This window comes from Theropithecus gelada, chromosome 13 (genome assembly GCF_003255815.1).
Source record: "Theropithecus gelada isolate Dixy chromosome 13, Tgel_1.0, whole genome shotgun sequence".
NCBI lineage: Eukaryota > Metazoa > Chordata > Mammalia > Primates > Cercopithecidae > Theropithecus > Theropithecus gelada.
In genome coordinates, this window is record NC_037681.1 from 50838440 (window position 1) to 50862414 (window position 23975).

General features: G+C 37.9%; 1 protein-coding gene across 3 annotated transcripts in view; it reads left to right on the plus strand.

Moving 5' to 3' along the window:
- Positions 1-23975, plus strand: part of LCLAT1 (lysocardiolipin acyltransferase 1) — a 219367-nt gene that overhangs the window by 25027 nt on the left and 170365 nt on the right. Inside the window, exon 3 of one of the 3 annotated variants that reach the window (XM_025354949.1) lies at positions 7495-7737. The exons of the other annotated variants lie outside the window; for them this stretch is intronic. The gene's annotated coding sequence lies outside the window, so the exon portion shown is untranslated. The remainder of the gene's footprint in view (positions 1-7494; positions 7738-23975) is intronic. 3 annotated transcript variants of the gene reach the window in all.

Genomic DNA, 23975 nt, shown 5'->3' on the forward strand with positions numbered 1-23975 from the left:
TTTTTTTTTTTTTTTTTTTGAGACGGAGTCTCGCGCTGTGTCACCCAGGCTGGAGTGCAGTGGCGCGATCTCGGCTCACTGCAAGCTCCGCCTCCCAGGTTCACGCCATTCTCCTGCCTCAGCCTCCGAGTAGCTGGGACTACAGGCGCCCGCCACCACGCCCGGCTAGTTTTTTGTATTTTTAGTAGAGACGGGGTTTCACCATGTTAGCCAGGATGGTCTCGATCTCCTGACCTCGTGATCCACCCGCCTCGGCCTCCCAAAGTGCTGGGATTACAGGCTTGAGCCACCGCGCCCGGCCAGTTTTATCTTTTGTGTTTAGGTTGTTGATAGTTTTTGAGTGAGTTTGAGGACACCTTCATTCTTTTACATGTGGCTAGCCAGTAGTATCATTTGTTACAGATACTATTCTCTCTCTATTGAATGGTCTTTGCACCCATCTTGAAAATCAGTTGGCCATAGATGTATGGTCAAAATTCTGGACTCTCAATTAATTGGTCTACAGGTCTTGGCCTCAGTCTCCCAAGTAGCTGGGACTACAGGCCCGCCATCACACCCACCTGGGACTACAGGCATGTGCCACTGTGCCCAGCTAATTTTTTGTATTTTTAGTAGAGAGCCAGAATGGTCTCAATCTCCTGACCTCGTGATCCACCTGCCTTGGCCTCCCAAAGTGCTGGGATTACATGCGTGAGCCACCACACCCGGCCCTAATCTTTGTATTTTTTAATAGAGACGGGGTTTCGCTATGTTGGCCAAGCTAGTCTCAAACTTCTGACCTCAAGTGATCCACCCACCTCAGCCTCCCGAAGTGCTGGGATTACAGGCATGAGCCACCATGCCCAGCAAGAATCTGCATCTGATTGGTTGGGTCAAGAATGAAATCACACGAGTGTCAAAATGGTCTTGTGTGCCGAGTCAGTTTCTGGGTGGGGGTTACAGGGCCAGTGGAGCCAATTTCATGTTATGAGTAACCCAGGTGGCGTCAGTTGGTCCACCAGAATACTAGGTCTGAAAAATACCTCAAGAATCAGCCTTGGGTTTTACAATAATGAGGTAATCTATTGGGGTAATCGGGGAAGTTACAAGTCTTATGACCACTGGCTAGTGACTCTTGTCTAGTAAATAATTACAAAAAAGACAACCAAAATAGTGTCTTGTTATTATTTAACGATGCCTAAGTCTTAGCAGAATTCAGGCCCCTACCATAATTTGGACCTTGTGTCCTTTTGTTAGTTTTTACAAAGATGGTTTTGGTCTCTAAACAAGGAGGGGATTAGTTTTGGGAAAGGACTATTATTATACTTGCTTTAAGGTTAAAATATAAACTAAATTCCTCCCATAGTTAGCTTGGCCTATGTGCAGGAATGAGCAAAGACAGTTAGCTAATGAGGTTAGAAGCAAGATGGAGTCAGCTGTGTTAGTGTTTTCTCACTGTTATAATTTTGCAAAGGTAGTTTCAGTACCACACTGTTTCGATTACTGTAGCCTTGTAGTAAGTTTTGAAATTGGGAAGCATGAGTCCTCCAACTTTGTTCTTTTTCAGTATTGTTTTGGCTACTTGGAACCACTTGCAATTCCATTCATATTTGATGATTGGCTTTTCCATTTCTGCAAAAGTTATTGGAATTTTGATAGAGATTGAATTGCAACTGTAGATTGCTTTGAGTAGTATTGCCATAACAGTATTGTCTTTTATTTATTTATTCTTATTTTTGTTTTGAGACAGAGTTTTGCTCTGTCGCCCAGGCTGGACTGCAGTGGTGCGATCTTGGCTCACTGCAACCTCCACCTCCCGGGTTCAAGCAGTTCTCTGTCTCAGCCTCCTGAGTAGCTGGAATTACAGGCACCCACCACCACACCCGGCTACTTTTTTGTATTTTTAGTAGAGACGGGGTTTCACCATCTTGGCCAGGCTGATCTTGAACTCCTGACCTCGTGATCCACCCACCTTGGCCTCCCAAAGTGCTGGGATTACAGGCGTGAGCCACCATGCCCGGCCTATTTATTTATTTTTTAAGACAGAGTCTCACTGTGTTGCCCAGGCTGGAGTGCAGTGGTGTGATCTCAGCTCACTGCAACCTCTGCCTCCTAGGTTCAAATGATTCTTCTGCCTCAGCCTCCTGAGTAGCTGGAACTACAGGTGTGTGCCACCATGCCTGACTAGTTTTTGTTTTTTTAGTAGAGAGACAGGGTTTCACCATGTTGCCCAGGCTGGTATTGAACTCCTGACCTTAAGTGATCCACCCACCTCAGCGTCCCAAAGTGCTGGGATTACAGGCATGAGCTACCGTGCCTGGCCAGCACTGTCTTTTAATCCCTAAACCTGGTGTATCCTTCCATAGATTAGATTTTCCTTAATTTGTTAATGTTTTGTGGTTTTCAAAGTGTCTTTTACCTCCTTGGTTAAATTTATTCCTAGGTTTATTCCTTTGATGTTATTGTAAATGAAATTATTAATTTTCCTTTTGATTTGTTTATTGCTGGTGTAGAGAAACATAGTTGATTTTTGTGTGTTGATCTTGTACCCTTCAACTTTGCTGAATTTGTTTATTAGCTCCAGTAGTATTTTTGTGGGTTCCTGGGGATTTTCTTTTTTTTTTTTTTTTTTTTTTTTTTTTGAGACGGAGTCTCGCTCTGCTACCCAGGCTGGAGTGCAGTGGCCAGATCTCGGCTCACTGCAAGCTCCGCCTCCCGGGTTCATGCCATTCTCCTGCCTCAGCCTCCCGAGTAGCTGGGACTACAGGCGCCCGCCACCTCGCCCGGCTAGTTTTTTGTATTTTTTTAGTAGAGACGGGGTTTCACTGTGTCAGCCAGGATGGTCTCGATCTCCTGACCTCGTGATCCGCCCGTCTCGGCCTCCCAAAGTGCTAGGATTACAGGCTTGAGCCACCGCGCCCGGCAGGTTCCTGGGGATTTTCTATACATAGGATCATGTCATGTGCAAATTCTTCCTTCTGATTTGGATGAATTTTATTTCTTTTTCTTGCCTAATTGTTCTCACTAGAAATTCTAGTTCAGTGTTGAATAACAATGGTGAAAGCAATCATCCTTGTCTTATTCCTGATTTTAGAGGGAAAGCTTATAGTCACTTTACCCCTGAGTATGAAGTATGAACATCATTGTCATGAACCATTGCTGTGGGTTTTTCATAGTGCCCTTTTCTTTCTTTTAAATATTTAACATTCTTCTGAGTAGAGTTAACTAGAAAACTTTAAAGAAGCTAATTTAAAGTTTTTACTAGTTTATGGGACATAGTCTCAAAATTGAGAACAGAAGAAACATCCACATAGTTATAATTTTTGTCCTTAGGGCTTACATGGGCAAGAATATACAGAAAGCATTTATGGAAAAGGAGTTAAAAGGAGACAAGACTTTCAGAACTCACTGAATAGAAGGTTCCACTTGTTTATTTGGCTTTACTCTCTAAACTGTTGGAGTTGACAATTAATCCCCTTCTAAGGCTTTACTTTTTGTCACTGGCTTGTAAAACTGGAAAATTTGCCCAGATTAAGCCTTTTGATGTTTTATTTTGTGTTAATTTCTTTCTTGATTTGAGATAAATGTTTATAAACATCAACTGGTTTTTGTTTCTGAGGCCTACACTGGAGGAAAGGACCGTAATTACTAATGTTGCGTCAGAAGTTGCTCAGAAAAATGGAAACTTTTTCTTTTCTTATAAAAGTGGAAGTGCCCCTAGTATTAGAATGTACATTATTCTTGCATTTGGTAAAGTGTTCTATTGTCTTTTTTGTAGGCATTTTAATGACATTTAGATAGGTTTTATGCAAAATATTTATGGTAGGCCGGATCTTAAAAATATTTTTTGCAGAGAGTCAGGAGGTGATTACCTTTCCAAGTAATTTCAGGAATTTTCAGTTTTCCTAAATATTTATAGGAAGAAACCCAGGTTCTATTAGAATATTTTGTCTCCACAAGTCTTGCCAATCCCTCCTACCTGCCCCCCACCATACCTTGTAATGGAACATTTTGTGCCATGCATTAGATGAAACTTTTAAGTCACAGTGATGAGGAAGAAAAAAGATTGGCTGTGGATAGTGTGTTGCAACTATTTTTGCATTAAATCATAATTGCGCCTTTCTATCTTCTCTGGAGTTGAAAATAAAACGAAATGATTTGTTGAATATAGTTGATATTTGTGTACCATGTATCCATGGCCTCACTAGTCAGGGGAGAGCAGATTTCCATCTTGGAAAATAGTTTGTCTGGAGTGAATGTTTCTGATTAATTCATTATGTGTATATGACAATTATATGTGTATGATAGTTACATATGTTAGACAATTATATGTGTCTATATTACATATGTAACTACCATATGACAGTTACATATGCTATACATGAAGACATATATATGTGTGTGTATACATATATAAAAAGTTCAGAACAAGGTTGTATGCTTCTTATAGTAAAAGGAATCTGAATCTGTTATGTTCTTTTAAGTTAGTGTCGTTGGGATAAAGAGAGCAGTTAGACGGAAGAGAACCTGGTAGGCTTAAAAGCCACCTGATTCTCCTGATTTGGGTCACCCGTATCTGGAACATCCTCTTTAATTTGGTTATCAACATGTTTTTTCATCCCTTTATTTCTTCTCTAATTCCTTATAATCTTGATAATTTATGAACCTAAACAAAGAGTTTTTGTGTTGATTTCTTCAGTGACATAAAAATTAACCTACTTCTGTGGATGGATAAATGAACATGGATGCGTTCTATGGAGCAGAGTCTACCAAAATTATTTTTTTTAATCATCTGAAGCACTTTGTACTGTTGGATTGACCATTTTCCTCAGTTGTTTTAACTGTTTACAGGGAATGAAGATGAGTGGGCAACAGGTTGTGGTTGCTAGAGTTCATGACTTCACCATTATCTGCAGTCTGAATATTGGCTCTGAAGGTTCTGAAACCTGGTTTCCTAGTTTTATGCGGTGCTCATGACTTAATTTATACCAGTGAAATTTATAAGGGATTGATTTTCAAAACCCAAAGGCTTGTTTGTTAATTTACATGGGCAGTGGACCTTTCCAGTCTGATTTGCTGTTTGGATTGTTTTTGTGTTGGTATCTGAGTATCAAACAACATCTTACCAATAATAAGAAAGCTGTGTAGTGTGTTAATGACTTTGCAGCTATGAAAATACATGTGTAAAAGAAAACCTCATAATCAGGGAAGAAGGCAAATGTTATACCTGGTTCAATAGAAAAGTAATATAACCCACAAATTTATATGGAGTAAAGAAATGTTGAAATGGACCCAAATGGAGACAAAACTGGTTTGTTGGGGAGGGAGAGCTGGGGAGAGGCCCAGGAGGTCAACTGAACCTCCTGCCTGACAGGATAGAATTTACATGTCCCTCAGTTAACCTATAGCCTACGGAGTTGTAAAATAGCTCCCATCAAACAGAATCTGATAAAGTGTAGAGCTGTGCTATAAATCATGCCTAGTTTTCCATCATGTTTTTCTCTACATATTACTGTGAATTGTCGTGAGTGGGGATTAAAATATTTTTTTTTTAATTTGAGAGACAGGGACTTGCTATGTTGACCAAGCTGGACTTGAACTCCTGGGCCCAAGTGATCCTCCTGCCCCAGCCTTCTGAGTAACTGGGAATACAAGCATGTGCCACAGATATTTGAGTACAGTTCTGGATCCTCTTTGAGCATGATGAGGTTTTAAAATTGTACCATTACCTGGTTAATAAATGAACAGTTTTAATGATTTGGTTTTAAATAATTTAACTTTTTTTTTTAATAGGACCTCACTCTGTCACCCAGGCTGGAGTGCAGTGGCACAATCTCGGCTCATGGTAGCCTTGACCTCCTGGGTTCACGTGATCCTCCTGGCACAGCCTCCTGTATAGTTGGGACCACAGGTGTGCGCCACCAAACATGGCTAATTTTATAAAAATTTTTTGTAGAGATGAGGTCTTATTTTGTTGTCCAGGCTGGTCTGGAACTCCTAGACTCAAGCAGTCCTCCCACCTTGGCCTCTGAAAGTGCTGGGATTACAGGCATGAGCCACCACACCTGGCCTTAGATTTGTTAGTTATACACAAATCCAGGTTCAGATTTACCTTGCTAGCCTTTTTTTGTGTGTGTGTGTGACACAGGATCTCACTGTTGCCCATGCTGGAGTGTAGTGTAGTGGCACAATTATAGCTCGTTGTAGCCTTGAACTCCTGGGCTCAAGCGATTCTCCTGCCTCAGCCTTCCAAGCAGCTGGGATTACAGGCATGTGCCACCAGCACTGGCTAATAAAAAGTTTTTTGTAAAGGTAGGGTCTCACTGTGTTGCCCAGGCTGGTCTAGAACTCCTGGGCTCAAGTGATACTTCTGTTTCAGACTCCATAGTTCTGGGATTACAAAATTGAGTCATGGTCCCTTACTAGTCTTATAGAAACTTATAATTTTCTTTTTGGCACTGGGTCTTTTTTTGGATAGCTGGTGGTGACTTGGAGGCTGGCTGCAAGGGGCAGTATTAAATGTAATCTGGTACTGTATGGTTTTTTTTTTTGGTAAACAAGTAACCATTGAAATTGTATACAATTATTGGGAGGCTATATAATGGGGTTGGAAAGAGTCCCAGCCCTGTGTTAATCTGTATTACTGACCTATACAACAGCATTTGCAGTTACTGTGATTTTCGAACTAATTTGTCAGAATCTTCATTTTAATTCATTCTGAACATTTTAATGCATGTTTAAATAGAATAAGTTTTAAATTGGCATGCCTGTTTTATACAACTCAGCCCAGTATTTTTCTTTTAGCCAGAATAAATGTTGAATGATTCCTTCCTTTTAGTGATGATTTCTGATATAGTTTCTCCTAATATGTGATGCCCTCTAGTGAATTCAGCCTTGCAGAAATATTTTGAGAAGCAGTAGTCAGTGTAATGAAATCTCAAGGAACATTCTAATGATTAGAACTATTCCTTTATGCTTTGTTGAGATGCAAGTTTCTGTCGCTGTAAGTGTTCAAGCAAAGATGTGATAATCCCCTATGAGTCTTATTGTTGAATGGAGTGAAACTTCTCCAGATGACTTCTAAAGTCTTCTTCAGCTTCGTGGTTCTAGCTTCCATATAAACCAGTAGTCCTCAGCCAATAAATATTGAACATTCACTGGGCCTTAAGCACTGTCCTGGAGGGTTGTGAGGGTTCCAAAGGTAGTATAGGTCATAGATGTGATTTCAAATAACTAATCAAGAGGATAAAATAATAGTAGCTAACCTTTATTGAACATTTACTCTGTTCCTAGAGCTGCTGAAGACAGTTACTTTGTCATTTAATCCTCACAATAGTCTTTAAGTAGCTACCACTTTTAGTCCAATTTATTTTTGTAGATATTGGGGCCACTGAGGTTAAATAATTTGCCCAAGCTCACACAGTAAGTGGTGGAACCAGGACTAGTTTATGTAAAATAATAGTGGATAGGAGGTGAATGGCAGGCCAGCGATCAAAGTTTCATCTGTCTTTACAGCCCCTCCACATCACTTGCATTATCGCCTGAATTCCACTTCCGCTCAGATTCGTCACCACTGCATTCGATTCTTACACAAATGCAGACCCTGTAACTGTGCATGCAGGGGATCTAGGTTGCATGCTCCTTAGGAGAATATAATGCCTGATGATCTGTCACTGTCTCATATCCTCCACTCCTCCAGATAGGACCATCTAGTTGCAGGAAAACAAGCTCAGGACGCCCGTCGATTCTACCATTATGGTGAGTTGTATAATTATTTCATTATGTATTACAGTGTAGTAATAACAGTAGAAATAAAGTACACAATAAATGCACCGTGCTTGAATCATCCTGAAACCACCCCTGCCCCTGCCCCTGCTCTCCATGGAAAAATTGTCTTCTGTGAAACCAGTCCCTGGTGCCAAAAAGCCTGGGGACTGCTGGTTTACAGGCTGTCAGCTCTCTGAGGGTGTATTTAGTTGTCTGTATTAAGCTAGCTCAAATTACTTTTGGATACCTCTTTACATTGTTACACTTAAGTGTATGATTCTCATATTAACTTCAGTCACAGAAGTGATAGTTAATAATTTGTACATAAGTTTGGCAGTTCATTTTAATTTTTGGCCCGTAAGGTATTTTACTTACTGTGAAGACTTACTTGATAAAATGACACAGTCTTATCTTCTTTTTCCTTTAAAACATCCATTCTTTGAGGTTTAGTGAATCAACTCCTCATTCCTATGCCTAAGAATCCTTTGAGGGCATTTATGACTTGTAGGTGTCTTTTGATTTTCAGAGACATTTACCGTGCTCTTTATTGGATTTTAAGGCCAGGGTAGCTGTTGTTCTTTTAGTTTTTATCACCTAGACTGAATAGAAATCAATTTCTCCATTTGCAGGTAAATTAATTTCATCAAATTAGAGCTAGCCTTTTGATGCCTTGCATTGTACCTGTTTGTGGTGTATTCAGGTCAGTGCTTGTTGTATGGAGAAAATATAGAATACATCTTCAGTCTAATTACTGGAAAGATAATGTGAGCCTTAAAGAAGAAAGGAATATTATATTGTGGTATATAAGGTAGATTGTTCTCATTTCTGGAAACTTTTTTGGTGTCCATTTATGAAATGGTTTATTTGCTCCAAAGTATCTGTATATAGCCTCTAATGGGTACACAACTAAGTCACAGATTGTGACCCCAATGGCCTGAACACCCCTTAGTCTTCATCTCTCCCTGATTTCACTTCTGCGCATACCTAAAGACTTGATGTTATCAACATATCACTTTATCTTTCCATTTAGGCTATCACTGAGTAATGAGAAGGAATGTGAGAAGAAATTAAATTGGAGACTTTCCTAGTGAAAGGAGAGACACTCAGAGGTGCCCAGCCTAGGATTTTAAGAAGTCTAGAAAGATTGAGCAGGGCTCTCGAGAAGAATATTTTAATGCAAGTAGGAGGTTAGGAAAATCCTGCCTGACTCCATGCCCTTTTTGGTAAAAACAGACCAACTTTTTAAGACTTCTTGAAATTTTACTATTTTCCTTCTATTTTTCTAATTTCTCTCTCTCCCCCCAGAAAGTTTCTCTAGCAGTGAAAAATCTCAAAGGGTTATTATTTAAGGGATAGGAATTAAGGAATTCTGTGGTCTGAATTCTGTGGCCCAGGATTTGGGAACATAAAGTCAAAAGTGTTAGTGAGGGGTTAAAAAAAAAAAAGGCATAAGCCAGTTACAGAAGCATTTGGAACTGGGCCTCCCACACTTTAGGAGTTAAAACAAAAGATTGGGGTGTTAGGAGATAGTTTTATAAATCATTATTTGAAGTTAAGCATTTATTCATAGTGGTTAAAGACTGTGTTGTTATTAGTGCTATTTTCAGGTACATTTTTGTGAAGTTGGCTTTTGTAGGCTGACCTGAAAACCTAATCACTTTGTATAATGTAATTTTTTGGGAAAATGCATCTGAATTCCAAACAGCTGATTTAAATGCAGAGTTTTAGAATGCTACCTGCTCATAAGTTGGGACTGTTGTCTCTGTTCATATTTTGATAGAATTCCCAATTTGGTTCATTTCTAATCTGGGAAACAAAATTTTATTTGACTGTAGAGGAGGTAAATCTATAGAATAGTTACATGTATAAAAATAAGTTACTTCTTAGCTAGTGTGGTGGTGTGTGCCTATAGTCCTAGTACTTGGGAGACTGAGACGGGAGGATCACTTGAGCCCAGGAGTTTGAGGCTGCGGTGAGCCATGATTGTGCCACTGCACTCCAGCCTGAATGACAGAATGACAGCCTGTCAATAAATAGATAGATAGGTAAGTAGGTAGCTAGATAGATTTGAAAAACCAGACATAGACACACATACACAAATAAAGTAACTTTCATAACCAGAAACTACAGTAATCTTTGGCATAGTATTTGTAACCTAAGACTTGGTTTTATATTGTGCAATAATTTAAAAAATCTTTAGGTTAAGATTCAGATGGACTTGCAGACTTGTGTTACATTGTAAAAGGGGAATCAAGCCTCCTGGGATATACTTGGTTGCCCAATTGCTGTGTTTCTTTAAGTATTTTTTCCCTTTTAGGGCCTTTGTTTCTTCATCTACAAAATAAGAATGTTTGTAATGGCATTATTCATATAGCTCAAACTTGAAAAATACACAGATGTCAAACAGAATAAATACATTTTGGGATATTTATACAGTGAAATACCGTACAGCAATGAAAAAGAAGAAACCATTTTGGCACTTACTTATGTGGGTGACTCTCACAGACATGTTGAATAAAAGCAGCCAGATGCAGTAGAGTATATACTTTTTTTTGAGACAGGGTCTCATTCACTCATCCAGGCTAGACTACAGTGGTGCGATCATAGCTCTCTGCAGCTTCCAACTCTGGGGTTCAAGTGATCCTCCTGCCTCAGCCTCTCAAGTAGTTGGGACCACAGGCGCACGTTGCCATGCCCATCTATGGAGGATCGCTCAAGCGATCCTCCCATTTTGGTAGAGATGGGATCTCACCATGTTACCCAGGCTGGTATAGAACTTCTGGGCTCAAGCAATCCTTCTGCCTCAGCCTCCCAAAGTGCTGAGATTATAGGTGTGAGCCACCACACCTGGCTGTGTATATGTTTGTTAATTCCATTTAGATAAAGTTAAAAGACAGGTAAGACTAATGATGGTCATATAATTCAGAATTGTGGTTACCATTGGAGTAGTTAATTATTGGGAAGGGACATGCATGAAGGAGGCTTCTGGGTTGCAGGCAGTACTCTGTCTCAGTCTGGATATATTGACTTGTAAAAATATTGAGTCATATACTTAGGGTTTGTACATTTTACTGAACCCTACAGTTTTAAGAAGGCTGAAAGTATGTACCAAAATGAAACACAAAAAAGAAGAAAGTAAAAGAAACAAAAGATTGACTGGATTGGGAGCCAGGAAAACTGAGATCAGACTTCAGCTCCACCACTAAACATCTGTGATTTTAGGTAACTCATTGACCTCTTTGCCTTAGTGATTGTATCTGTAAAATGGAAATAATCCCTGCCTTCTGTATTTCAATTAGGGTAAACACTTTCATCCTTTTATACTGCATTTCATTACATCATAGAGATAAACCTTTGAAAGCACATTGGAGGCTATTAAAAATATTCTGGATGTAAAGTGACATTATTTTCCTGTTAATACTTTTATACTTGTTGTATTAGTATTCTGTTTAATAAAAAGGACCCCATATAAAAATAGCAAAAGGGCCAAAGACTGGTCAGCTGAACCACATTTGTTACCTTTTTTTCTTTTTTCCAGACAGGGTCTTGCTCTGTTGTCCAGGGTGCAGTGCGGTGGCCCAATCTTGGCTGATGCAACATGCCCCTCCTGGGCTTAAGCTATCCTCCCACCTCAGCCTCCTGAGTAGCTGGGACTATAGGTGTACACCAACATGCTTGGCTAATTTTTATATTTTTTCTTTGTAGATGTAGGGTTTTGCCATGTTACCCAGGCTGGTCTCCAATTTCTGAGTTCAAGTGATATACCTACCTTGGCCTCCCAAAGTGCTTAGATTACAGGTGTGAGCCACTGCACCCGACCTATACTAGCTTTTGAATTCCTGGCAAAAATATAAAGTGACAGGATCAATTTATCTGACTTTTTCTCTTTTTTATATTAAGCCCTCCATCAAGTAGAAATTGAGCTCTTTCATGCAGGGTTGATGCTTCATGCTTGCAATCCTAGCTCTTTGGGAGGCCTAGGCGAGGGTATCAGTTGGAGTTCAAGTGAGCTGTGATTCGTCACTGCACGTTTAGCCTGGGCAATAGGGTGAGACCCTGTTTCTGGGGTCGGGAAAATTCGAGCTCTTTCAAAGTGTGCTGGGGTTTTATGCTGAGGATATAGTAGTGCACAATATCAATATGGTCCTTACAACTACAGAACTATAGAACTAAGGTTCTAGAGGGAATGACAGGTGGAAAACAAGGAAACAGACAAATGAATAAATAACCTCTGGCTGTAATGAGAGCCATAAATGAAGCACTCAGGACTGAGACAGAATCACTATTGAGGGGAACTTGCTTTAAGTAGTGGTCAGCCTTAGTGAGAGCTTGTTTAAGGAGTTGACATTAAGCTGACACCTAAAACCTCAAGGAAGAAACAGAGGTAGTGAAACAAAGTCTGAGAAGGTAGCCTGGACAATTTGTACTAAGCCCTGAGGTAGGAAGTGGCCTGTTGGAGAACCTGGCAGAAGAGGTTAGCACGGAGGTGGAAGGGGAGTGGTAATTCGATTTTTACTCTAGGCTCAGTGGAAAGCCGTTAAAGGTTTTTAAACTGGGAAATTGTGTAACTGGATTTACATTGTAAGATTACACGCAAGTGTTGGGTAAGTAGATGAACCTGTGGGTCTGGAGCTAAGATAATGTGTTGGAGGTATTTTGGTAATATCAGCATAAAGATAGCGCAAAGGAAAGAGGAAGGAGGAAGAGGATAGAGAGAAGACAACTGATGTCTGAGTGATAGGAAGCTTCAGCATTTAGAGGTCCGGTAGAGGAGGGGGAGCCAACCAATCCAACCAGGAGAGAAGGATCACCGACGTCAGAAGAAAACCTGGAGAGTGGTGTCACAAAAGCCAAGAGAGGCTAGCATTTCAAGGAGGAAGTGGCCATGCATGTGGAATGCTGCCAAGAGGGTAGAGTAAAATGAGGACAGAGAAGTAGCTCTTGGATGTGGCTACATGAAAGTGGACTCTTTTGCCAAAGTGGTTTCAGTGGAATGGTAGAGGCCGAAAGCTGACTGAAGAGGGAAGTTGATTGAAGAGGGAATGGGAAGTGAGGAAGCAGAGACTGTGTGTGTAGTTAATGATTCATTTTTCTGGGCAATCAGTTTAGATTTATACTTTGCTATCCCCAGGTATTTGAGGAGTCTTAAAAACCCATTCAGTAAGCCTAGGGGTTTGCATTATCCATAAATGGCTGTAGGAACTTAGTATTGGCCTTTGACTTCCAGTAATTTTTCTTTGGTTAGCATTTAATTGTTAATTTGAGAGATTCTGAATTTTGTAGGAGGCTTCCATGTATAGTAAAGCTGAGTATTCAATCTGTTAACTTCTAGAGAACTAGTATTATAAATAAATTGAAACTTGGATTATTTACCTTTTCAAGGAAGTAATTACGAGCCTTGAAAGTTATGCAAAAGCTATTTCATCTTGAAACACTTAGAAATTCATTTTGGTTTTTTGTGATTACAGTGTTCAGTAAGACAGACATCTAAATAGGGATTGCATTTGGCAGTTATGTACATGTTCTTGTTCTAAACTAAGCACTGTTTCTGTGGTTTAGATTTTTCCTTTATAAATAGAATTTTAATCAGTGTAGGTTAGATATTTTTCCAGGCATGTTATAATTAGCACTGGCTACAACTTAATCCTAAAATGTGTATAGTAAATCTAATAATATTTTATAAGCACTCCTGCCATTAAATGAAAGCAGGAATTATTTGAATATTTTAAAAAATCTCTAGTGTATATCTTTCCAAAACTGTGTGGAAAGAATGTATGGCTATTAAAAAATATTAATACATAACTTGCTTGGTCTTGTCACCGAGAATGATGTTACTTATATTTTGAAGCCACATAGTCTTATATGCCATGATAGCTCATTCATATATTCTTTTGAATATACTATGTAGTAATGTAGTTACTGGAAGAAAAAGCATTGCTGTAGGATCTACTTTCCAAATGTGATATGTCTGCCAATTTAGGCCCAGTGATTTGGGAGGCTGAGGCAGGAGAATTGCTTGAGGCTAGGAGTTCGATTAAGAGCAGCCTGGTCAACATCGTGAAATCCTGTCCCTATTAAAAAAAAAAACCAAAAAACAAAAAACAAACCTAAGGACAAGCAATTTGGATTACAGGAAATTATTTAGTAGTATGGTTAAGAAGCACCCTCTCTGGTGTAAGATACACTTGGGGACCGGTCTCAGCTTTTTAGAATCTTAGATCATCAGAAGCAAGGAAAGTCAGAGAAACTGTCATAGCCAAGAGGAGCCACGAGAGACATGATGGCTAAATGTAATGTGGTATTCTAATGGGACCCTGGTGCAGAATAACATTAGATAAAAGCTAAGGAAATTTAGATAAATTTGGACTTTAGTTAATACAAATATAATATTGCTTCATTAGTTGTGACAAATGTATCTACTAATATAAGACATTAATATTAGGGGAAACTAAGTATAGAGTATATGGAAATTCTGTCCTATCATCACAATTTTAAAACTACTCTAGGCCAGGCACAGTGGCTCACACCTGTAATCCCAGCACTTCAGGAGGCTGAGGTTGGGGGGATCACTTGAGCCCAGGAGTTCGAGACCAGCTTAGGCAACATAGGGAGACCCTGTCTCTATAAAAATAAAATGAAATAAAATTAAAAACTACTCTAAAGTAAATAAGTTTATTAAGAAAAAGAATGTATTTTTATAACCATCTTTAGAAAATACAACCTGCCACACTTTGTAACTCTGATTATATGATTTAACCTTAGTAGACCTACTGTCTTTATCTTTAAAGTGAGGGTATAATGTGTCTACCTCCATAGGGTTGTTCTGAGGATTTAATGAAGCACTGCAAGCAAAAGAGCCTGGCAAAGTGTCTGGCATAGTGAATGCTCAACAAATGCTACTAGTGATGATGAAAACTCATCTTTAATTTTGTTTTAATGTCTGCATAAGCAAACCCACTTTCTTACATTTTGGTTGAGCTATAAGAGCTCTGGCATTGCAAACCAGACCCAGTTTAGGGTCTAGACCTACCATATCCATTTCCAGTTGTCTTAACTTGAATTTAAAACTAAAACTCCTAATGGATTTTAAAAGCAATTCTGCTTTATTCTCAAGCCTTAAATTTTATGGGCAACATAGTGAATGGGAACGAGTACTGAATAGGAATTAGGAGACCTGACTTTTAGGCCCCAGTTTGCCACTAAATAGTTTGGTGATTTGGGGAAATTTCTTTTACCTTTTTAGAAACTTCATTTTCTCGTTAGTAAAATGGGAATGTTGAACTGGATGCCGGTTATTTGTGAAATTGAGTTACATTGATATCTAGGTGAGAAATGGGCTTCAGAGCAGTCACCTTAGAGGTTTTGTCTTCCCAGGAGGCCTCCTAGGAAAATTAGTCTATTACTCATGTTTACATCTCATTTCGGACCAAATATAAGTGGCCCTGCTTGCTGATCCATCATATTCTCTGTATTAGGCCCCATGAGACTCTTTAATTGCTTCAAAAACTCAAATTCGCTTTCAAAGTTTGGAGATTTGTTACCATTCATTGAGGATAATTAATAGAATGTGCTAAAAGTTCTGCAGGGATTTCCCATAAAGGAGTTCTAAAAATACTGTAAGCAGTGACAGCATCGTGGGAGTAAGTATTGTGGCCTTCCCAAATCAGTCATTTTGAAAGCCACAGGGCTCTTTTGGAAATAATTCTGGCATTATTATTATTATTTTTTAATGTATTTACTCATTGTATAATGTGATTCTAGTTTTGAGACTTTTAAACTTTTAGGGTCTTCTCAGTTTCATTATAACTTCCTGGCTTTGCCATTAACCAATATTATTTTATTGTAATTTTAAGATAATAGCGCTAGGAAAGTACTGTGGGCAAGAACTGTGTTGTGCAGAATAAAATCTCTAATGCAGATCTAGTTTCTGTTTCTTTGTCCAGAGCTTAGAGGAAAGCTTGGCCACACATTGTATAAATGTTAGCCATCAAATTTTAATATGACTAGAACTATTATGATCAGAGTGTTTAACTGTGTGTACATTTGAGAGTGTAACATTTAGTAACATATTTGACAGTTTAAAAAAAGTGATTTCATTTTAAAATAATTAAGTTGAACTATTTATTAAATATTTCATTTTTCCATATGTGTTTTAAATTGAATTTCAGTGACCTAAAATTCTGTTTGTAGAAATAACTTTGCACATCTTTTACTATGGTGTGGTATGGTATATGTATGTTAGATTTTTTAAAAACAGTAATTCACTTAAGCAGAAAGTTTATTAAACCCTGACTAATTAAATTATCCAAACATGAACAGACTGCTATATGGTACCACTACTGGTTTTTGTAATATTAACAAGTCACTTAGTGTGATCTTTCACCAGTGAATAATTGCGTATTTTCCATGGAAAGCATTGTGATAAGAGATATATACTACTATTAGAAACCATTAACTTTAGAAATTATCAGCAGATGTTTTCCATGCATGGTCGGCTTCATTTGGTTTGGTTCCCCCTTAGCTGAATAGTTCTAACTTGACTGGAAAGATATATGGCTAACATTTACATGATGTGTTTGGAACGTAATGAAGCACTACACTAGACTTTCAGTTAATGGAATTTGTACCATTTTAATTTTTTGGACAGCTTTTTTCTCTATTTTTAAGGAGGTGTCATGTGCAGTGCCATCTTTTTCAATACTTGCCATTAGTGATATGTAAGGAAGAAAGGTTGAAGAAGTGATTTTTTATAGAACTATTATTTTATTAGAGGTTAGGAAATAACTTTCTTTCTTTAATAAATTCACATTTCCATTGTCATAAATAGTTCCTCTTAAGTGTTCACTTTTTTTAAGATTAAAGTTTAACACTTTCATTCCAAATAAAATTTATTTTTATCTCACGGTTGAATGATGACATTTGAATTTCCCTAGCAAAAAGAGCACTTTACTTTCTTCATTGCTATATTTAATGTTAACTAAACATTTTCCTATGTAACCTGTAGTAAATAGGAAAATAGTAGATAATGCCATTTTTAGTGAAAAGTAGTTCATTTAGGAATGGAACTTTGGATTGATGCTATAGGAACATCTGGATTAATGCTATTGCAGATTGTTCTTAGCATGCTAATTTACTACTTTCTTAAACTCCCTTTTTGGCTTAGTATTTGTCATATATGTTATATGTTTATAGAATAGTTTGAAATTGGGTTCAGAAGAGTCAGATACCTTTCTACCTTTTCAGCATGTATTTTGAGTATAGTTTATATGTGTGGTCTGGTAAGCCTTTCTGCTCACTCCCAGATAACTCTTGTTTTGTATATTTAAACCCTTACAGCTTTTAGGAATAAATCTTTTCTAATTTCCAAAGCAATACAGGCTTGTTAGAAAATATTAAACCACTAAAAATACATGATAAACTGGAAAGTGACGGTAAATCCTCATTGCCTATGGCATAAAGACTGACTTTGTTATAGTCAGGAAAGATTATTATCTTAGAAAGAACTTTTGACAGCCTTAACTGACCTGTTAAAAATTTTTTTTAGTATAAAAACTTACAGCATGAAATTTTTATATTGTTATCACATTATATATCTTACAGAAGTTGAATTATAAAATTCAGCTTTATTAACAAGATATGAACTTGTATTTATTCTCATTTCATTGTAGAATGGTAGAAAATTTGACATATATTGGGGATTGGTTTTAAGTTTAGCGTTTGAGAACCACTGAACTAACCACCTTTACTCTTCTCTCGCTGCTCCCCAGAATACAGCCAGACTTGTCCTCACTCTTCCAGTGTACTGTTACTTAGCTTTGATTTGCTTGTTTTTGTTCATGTGGTTCCCTCCTTCCCAGTTATGTGCCACCCATCCTCCATTGTTCATTTCAAATCCTCCAGTGGCAGAGACTACCAAATTCCTACTAGAATTTGTTCTCTTCATCCTGAACCTGGAGCTAGCTAGCTCTTGTTTTCCTTGTGACTGAGTTCTAGCCAATGGAATGTGAGTGGAAAATGATATGTAGTGTTCCTCCACATTCTTTCCTTTTTTGCTAGGTGATGTGAAACCATGGAAGTACAGAGCCACAGTGCAAGCAGCCTAGGTCTCTGAATGACTATGTAAGAGAATTGCCCCACCAATGTGAGCCTTCCTCCTCCACCCTGTGATTATTACATATACAAGAGGTAAATTACTTTGTTAAGCCATAATGTGTTTGGTGCTATTTGCTACTTCAGTTCCGCCTACTATAATAACCTACTTTCTCTAGGAGGTAGTTCCTGACCATGCTAGTTCACGTAGATTATTTTTTCTCCTAAAATTCTATGATATTTACTAGGTACTTTTAATTCACATTTTTAAGAACCGCAAACAAAGGCAGAAAGAAAGATGGTATGTATTTAATTTATACATGTCTTGCTCACATAGATGGTAGGCCTTTGGAAGAAAGTGACTTTGCTTTACAATTCTTTTGTATTTCCCATGGAACCCAGCTAAGACACTCAGTAAAGACTTGAAAGAAGGCAAAGTTGAGAACAAATCTTTACAGCATAGATACTGGAGTCTGCAATGGTGTTAAGTTCAGTGACCTTCATTTATTTTAGTTTTCTCTGATTAGTTGTCCTTGATTATAAAGGAGAAAAATGATATAGAAAATCCATAATTTAATAAATTGAAACAGACATAAAATAATGACATTTGTAGTAGGGTAGCCATTTCCTTCTTTCCTCTCTCTCCCTTTTTCCCTTTTGTAAACATTAAACTTTTACAATGTGTCATGTTTTAGGCCCCAGGGAGTATAGCAGTTAATAAAACAAACAAAAATCTGCCTTTCAGAGTTAACAGAAAATAAGTAAAACATTTGAAATGCTAAATACAACCAGTCCTAAGAAAAATAGAGATTTAGGGTGAGTGGACAGCAATATGAGTGGTGCTTGAAGTGTGTTAAATGAGGATGAGATGTGTTAGGTGGAGTTGAAGTGTGTTACATGACGCTGGTGTTATAATTTAAGTTGTACAGTCAGCAAAGTCCTGTCTGAGGGAGTGACTCTTGGGCTAAGTGCTGAACCAGGTGAATAGAAACCATGTGGCTACCTGGAGAAAGAGCTGTTAAGGAGAGCAGACCACAAGCACTCCTTAACCCAGGGTGAGAGTGATGCAAGTGTTCTAAAATTGTGATTATTGCACTACTCTGAATATACCAAAAATCATGGAGTTGTACACTTTAAATGTGTACATTTTATGGTATGTGAATTATATCTTAATAAAGCTGTTAAAAAGAAAAACCATCAAAGCTTTAGAGGTCTTCAGCATCAACCCAGGGAAAAACTCTGGTTTCCTTACTGCTCTTTTTAGAGTGTTTGGCTTTGTAGTAGTTGTAGTTACCACAGTGAATCACATGAATTTTTTTCCAGTTAGGTCTAGAGACCGTGAATCACAGCAATCATTAGGAATATTAGTAAATTTGTATCAGATTACTTTGGCTGTAAGGTTTTAAAATTTCCAACACTAAAATTTGGTCATGTATGTGCAATCTTCATAGTTTGCTGCTAAAGTAACAGTAGATTATTATCATACATTTATAACTTGGAGAAAAAAGGTAATGTTGGCTTCATGCTCAGTAATGACTGATTTCAGATTGAGATTGTGCTGACTTTGCAGCCACATCCCTCACCAACATGGCAATTGCCTGATGGCACTGACCTTGGAACTGTCCTTACTTTCTCTTTTCTTTTAATGGTTTATATTGAAAACAGCTTGGTTGTCCCTGACTCTTGCTTTTTCAGATTCTGACTCTTAGATACTATCTTTCATTTTTTCCTCTGGAAATAAGTTTTAGCACTCAGTAACTCCCACATTCCAGATTCCAGCCACCTAGGCTGCATTAATTTAGACCCCTTTCCCTAGACGCTGAGAATTGTAGAGCTAGAAAGAGTCTTGGAGTGCAGAGTTGTGTAACAAGTCAGTGCAAAGCTCGTGTTAGGTTCTCAGCAATCCTGAATTCTGTCCTCAGTGTCTGTTTCCAATATCATTACTATATTTCCATAAGGAATTAACAAATGATGCTCCCCAAAGGCAGTCACCTTGACCATAAGGAGATTCTTCAGATCCTATTACAATGTTAAAATTATGGACTCGAACTTTGTATCTAACATCAAATCATTTCCTCTCAATCTGTAATCATTTTTTGGCCCAGGATCAGTTTTCCATTGTACTGATATGTTAGCATATGACCTCATCCTGGTTTACAGTTGAGAACATGTGACTTAGACTATAGATCTAGCCCTAGATCTGCTACAATGTGACCCTGGCAAGTATCTTAATCTTATTAAAGACATTTTGTATTTCAGATATAGTTCTGATAGCAGCATTCCCCTTTCCACCTTTGTACCACACAAGTGAGTGGGCTTGGAGAATACGGTTCTCAACATGTGAGTACAGTGAAAGCATATTTAATGTTATCTTCTTTACCTTCCTAGACTCAGTGGGGAAGAAAGGGAGGAATTTCCACTCCAAGAAGTACAACTTCTTCACGGTTTCTTACTACATAGGCAAGACAAGGTGGGGAAAGAGCCTATTCTGTCCCATCTGGTCAAGGAAGAAAGGGTAATTCTGCTAAGAGGTCTGTGTAAGGCAGGGATCAGGGCGTGCTCTGTGGCCCCACCCCATCCTGAAGAGAGCCAGTGAGGACTCTAGTTGCTTCTGTACAAGCAACCCACCATTGCACTTAAAACATGCAAAAAACTGGTCACACTCTTAAACTTCACGTGAAGCGTTTGTGTCTAAATCCAAACTGATGTGTCTTAATCTAGCTATACCAGCCTCCTTTTAATAACTAATAATAACCAGCATTTACTCAGTATGTGTACTCTGCACCAGTTGCTGTTCCAAATACTTTATATGTATTAACTCATCTGATTTTCACAACCCCTTGATGTGTAGGTACTGCTATTATCACCCCTATTTTTTACAACTGAGGAAGTAACAGGTTAGAAATTTCACTTATTAAGTGGCCAAGCTAGGCTTCAAACCTGGATAGTCTGACCACAGTCTTAGCTAATTTAGGGGCTACCCTGATTTTTTTTTTTTTTTTGAGATGGAGTCTCACTCTGTCGCCCAGGCTGGAGTGCAGTGGCGCCGTCTCGGCTCACTGCAAGCTCCACCTCCTGAGTTCAAGTGATTGTCCTGCCTCAGCCTCCCAAGTAGCTGGGACTACAGGTGCGTGCCACCAGGCCCAGCTCATTTTTTGTATTTTTTTTAGTAGAGATGGGGTTTCACCATGTTAGCCAGGATGGTCTCGATCTCCTGACCTCGTGATCTGCCTGCCTCGGCCTCCCAAAGTGCTGGGATTATAGGTGCGAGCCACCGTGCCTGGCCCAGGGCTACCCTGATTTTGAAGAGGAGTTTGATTGTAGGAAGACTTAGGACTCAAAAAAGGAAATTTTCCTGGTAACCCTTAAAATACACTAAATTATTTTACTTCTCTGGGTTTCTTCATCTGTAAAGTAGAGTTTTGAGAAACTAGGTACTTTAAATGCTTCCTGTTTGAAAAGTCTAAGATTTTGAATTATAATACCAAATTGTTACTTGTTTTCAACAAATTTAATACAGCATGGAATATTTACTTTTGTAGTCATCAGTGTGCAGTATACACACCTATGTGCAGAAGTATATTAAGCAGCACTGTCCAATATGGCATCTACTAGACTAATACATAGCACTGACTATTTGTGATGTGGCTAGTCAAATTGAGATATGTTGTAAGTGTAAAATACACACTAGATTTCAAAGACTTAGTATGAAAAAATAAATGTACAGTGTCTTGTTAATTTATTTTGGATTGATTACATGTTGAAATGATAACATTTTAGACATACTAGGTTAAATATATTATTTACTTTTTAAAAACGTAGCAACTAGAAGAATTAAAATTACGGTTGTGGCTTACATTATATTTCTGTTGGATATTGCTATTGTAGAAAGTCCTAAATGAGAAAGAAGGTATAGTTTATATGGGAAGGAAACTTATCTGGTGAAATAGAAGATAGTATGTATCTGGTAAACCCAAGTACATCTGTAAATATGTTGGCCATGGATAAAAGTATATGTTTGATAAAATATATTAATTGAAACAGTAAATATATTAGTGCCATGTGTAATTCAGTAGTATATTTATTGAGCACTTACCATATACCAGCCATTCTTCTAAGCACTTTACATATATTAACTCAATACTTATCCTGAGGTAGGTACTGTTATTACTCATGGAGGCACAGTGAGGTTGTTAACTTGCTTTTAAGGCTACATTGTTAGTGGAGTGAGTAATGGAGTTAGACAGGGTCTGTATAGTTTGCCTCCAGAACCTGTGCTGTCAACCATTGTGTTGTATTGCCTTATTAAACTAGGTGACCTTATGATTTACTGTATTTCTGACTCTCATTATTTCATATGGTAGTATGTGCATAGATAACCCACTAGAATTTAAAAGCTTAGCAGATGGCCTTAGTACCAGCTTGCATTTATATTTTGCTTGTAGATTTATTTTTAATTTCCCAAGAGTGAATATTTATTTGTAGCTACCACTTCTAAGGCTGGTTGTTTATGCCTTAATTTTAGCCTATTAATTGCATTTGTGGTAGTACTCCACAACTTTTGTATGTTATATGTAGATGGTGTAACTGTACTTTCTGGGAGAAATGTACATGGCCAAATAATAATTTAAATTAGTGATAAGAAAAGGGAATATAGGAATTTGCTGTTGGATTTACTCTGCTTAGAACCTTTAATTGCAAAAAAGATAAAAAATGTGTGTTTTAAATGGTTTTATTCCTAAAGGGAAACTGTAATGCTATGTCTAGGTTGAGCATACATTAGGCATTTATATATCATATGTATCAATACATATATTTAAGTACCATCTTATTTAACTTGTAACCTAAAATTTTAAAAAATACACATTTTCTGGCTACCCAGTAGGTAAGGATCATACAAGAATAGATGTAACAGGTCTCTGACGTGTAGAAATAAGACGTACATGAAAAAAAGTGAGATAAATATCAGTTTTACACAATAACACTGTACGTTATGAATAGATAAGTCTTATACTTCTAGGGAAAGAAGGAGACTTTTTTGAACTGATGGTTTGGGTAGGGTTACTGTAGGAAGAGAGAATTGAGCTGGTCTTGCAGGATGGGGTTGAATTTCCTTAAGAGGAGTAAAGCGGGTATATGAGCAGATGCTTAGACATGAGGTATAAATTGAGCTTGGGCAATAGAAAGAATTCAGCTGTGGTTTGAGTATAGCGTTAAGAAGCTGAATAGTTAGAGGAAATTTCAAAAATTAACTTGGGGCCAGGCTGTAGAAGACCTTGAATTTTAACAGTAGGAGTTTGGACTCCTTAAGAAGTTAAGAGTTGGGGGCAGAAAAACAGAAAAGAAAAAAAAAAAAACCCTTTGGGTATAGGATACTTTTTCCTTGAGTTACTGCTTATGTGATGAACATCACTAATAAGTTATGTTCTTGACCTAAAATGCTAGATATTTTTAGTTCTTGGTAATAAGCAACACTGAAGAGCTTGCTTTCTTTGTTACTAGTAAAATCTAGTGCATGAAATTGACTTGTTAGCATAATCTCAGATTTCTTGGTTGGAAGAATTTTTATCACATAGCAAATAACTTGACAGTTGTCTATTTTTAGAGATGACAAATCAGTATTTTGCACTGACTGTGAATTTCATTTATACATTTCCACATACTGTAAATTTATCCCCTTATTTTTGGGGCACATTAAAATTAGCTCTTTTTTAAAAAGCTCTGGCTTATTTTGGCACCACTACCTTATTAGCCCAGACCCGTGGGCTACATTGTTTAACCTACTGAACCCCATGTTTTTTGTTTGTAAAACTGGAAAGGCACCGCCCTCCCAGGGGTGGTGAGATTGTCTAGTGAAGCAAGACAGTTGCAGTGATGTCTGGCACACACGTGGAGGTAGATACTCAGTAAATTTTGTCTCCCTCCCTCCTAAGATTGAAATGGTTGTGAGCAGAGACTTGAAATAGACTTTCTTATTATTTAATACAGACTTTCATATAGTGGAGCTCAAGGAAATTTGGAAGGCAGTAACTTTTGTGAAGTCTGACTTTGTTATAACTTGGATTTTTAAAATGTTGATATATCAATAGAACTTAGTGATGTTTTAAAAAATAAATTGGCAACTGTTTCATGAGAACGTA